Source organism: Centrocercus urophasianus, unplaced genomic scaffold (assembly GCF_019232065.1).
Source record: "Centrocercus urophasianus isolate 14NV4802_14NV808 unplaced genomic scaffold, USGS_Curo_1.0 seq_18, whole genome shotgun sequence".
In the NCBI taxonomy this organism is placed as follows: Eukaryota; Metazoa; Chordata; class Aves; order Galliformes; family Phasianidae; genus Centrocercus; species Centrocercus urophasianus.
Genome location: NW_024884733.1, coordinates 28,120,018 through 28,122,372, shown reverse-complemented (window position 1 = coordinate 28,122,372; position 2,355 = coordinate 28,120,018).

The window sequence follows — 2,355 nt, the reverse complement described above, 5'->3', positions numbered from 1 at the left end:
GCGGCGGCTGCGCGAGGCCGCGGAGGATCCTGCGCCGGGACGGCGGCGCGAGGCGGACTGGGCGCCTCTCCGGCCGGCGCTGAGCGCAAGGCGCTTCGTAGCCGGCATCTCCGCCGGTTGAGGGCTGCCGGGTGGTCGTGAGTTGCTTGTTGGCTTCTGTCTGGGTTGAGAATTCGTTTAGGAGTAAAATGAGGCGAGTAAGTAATGGGACGGCGCTAGGATGCTGTGCTGCTCCGGTAGCACCGCGCGCGATTAAGGGATTAGGATGCAGTTAATGACTTCCCCATCCCGTATTTCAGCCTTGCGTTGGATGTATGGCGGTAATTTAGGGGATCTTTAATCCAGTGCCAAAGTGGCGAATGAATTCCAATGGACAGCAGCTGGTGAGGCTGGAGTTGTGCCGTGGAGCCGGCTCGTGTCATGGCACAGCAACGCCTTTATGTGTGGTTGGTGACCATGGACACAGCAGGGGGTTGGAACGAGATGATCATTGTCTTTTTCAACCCAGGCCGTTCGATGATTCTATGATTTACCTGCTAACAAAGCTGTGGGTTAAGAGAGGAACCATCTCTCCACCTGTATGTAAAAGCAAGCATGGAGTTGTGTTGTGTTTCAGGTACTTTGTTTCAAATACGTGCCTCTGTAGCGATGTAGCAGTTTTACTTTCATGAGCACTGAAGGTGCATTTCTCAGTCTGTGTTCCTCACAATGCTCGGAATATTTCAGCCCAGGTCATGAGAAGCTGCTCTATAGAATGGAGCTGTGGGAAATGCAGGCCCACAATAGCTCTGGGAGCACTGAGCCCACCAGGGAGCTGCCTCACGCCGTAGCTCTTCCAAGTGGGAATGAGCTTCCTGCCCTGGTCCTGATGCAGCATCTTCTGATTAGGCTCCGTTACAAAAGCCAGCTCTAATTGCTCTAGAAGCACTCGGTGCGGCCCCAGAAATCATCACTGCCTGCCTTCTCAATTCATCCCTGAGCTGGAGCAAGGGTTATGGCACGAGCATCTTCTTGGGGCAGAAAAAAGAGGTACTTGCTAAACAGTATGTAATCAGCTTGCTGTGATAATATTGGCCAAATGATTTAGCTGCGTTCTTAGAAGGATTGTGTTTCTGCAAATTAAATGGTCATCTGTGCTTACCAACAATGCAGAAATGAGTGGGGCCCTTGGCTCTCCTGGCCTTGCATAGAAAAGCCCTTATCTTTCTGAGATAGAATCAGTAGTAAAGCTTTCATTGGCTTTAATGAAAGCAGAAAGCAAGTTCCCCCAGATCTGGAAAGTAGTTGCAGACTCGCCATTTCTTGGGAAATTGAAGCTGCAGATGTTTGATGGCTCTCGGGATTTGCTCCGAGTTAATCACTGCTGGAGTCATGCAGCTGGTTTCTGCATTTTGTCATGTTGCACAATGAGACCCAGTTTTTCCAAACCTGAGGGTTTGTACTGCACTCAGCACTGCGGTCCCCTCTGGAATCCCCTTATTTCTATTCTCCACAATAAGCTGTTGAGGACTATGGAAGGGAGGGAGAAGAGAAAATCCGAAAGTCATGAAGGAGAAGTTTTCACTCTGTATGTTGTTTGAGAATACTGCAAAGAGCAGAGGTGATGGCAGAAGCCCTCGGAGCTCTGGTAGAACTCTCTATTTTCCCTCTGTCCAGAGACTCCAACAAATCCATATTTTTAGCTTTGTTTCTTTGAATGTTCAGTAAAGCAGGCGGCGTGTTTATGTTCGGCTTCCTGTGTCCATGTCAGCATCTTGGCATGTGATGGAGTTTGAGCAAGAATCGGAGCGCCTGGATGTGCTGAATGATGGAGGGCAGGCTGTGTGCCTGTGGCTGCTGGGGTGTTGGTGGGTGGAACGGCCTTTTCTCCTTGCTGGGATGAGAACTGAGCCATTTACACCATCACAGTTCCAAAGGTGCTTTACCCATGCGTGGGAACTGAGCGTTAAGTGTCGTGGTATCAGTGGGGTGCTTGGAGAGTAGGGTCCATGTAGAATTGAGTATGGGGAAGAAATCAGTGGGTTTTGGTTGCTTCAGGATGAGGAGAACAAAACATCTCCTGGGATGGTGCGAGATGGGGTGGGGTGGGGTGGGATGGGATGGGATGGACAGGGTGCAATGAGGTGGGCAGCGTGGGACGGGGTTTTGCAGCAGGGTGCAGGCTGCTGCTCACCGTGGCCATGGGTGCAGCCCTGAGTAGGGGCTCATCAGGGTGGGCACACGTCAGCCTGAGAGTTCTTCTCATCAGGAACCAGTGGATATCACCAGAGAGGGAATATGTGGGCTGAGGATCAGGGAAACCTGTTGTTGCGAGCCTGGCTTGCAGAGCAGGAATAGCTGCGGCAGCACTGCTGG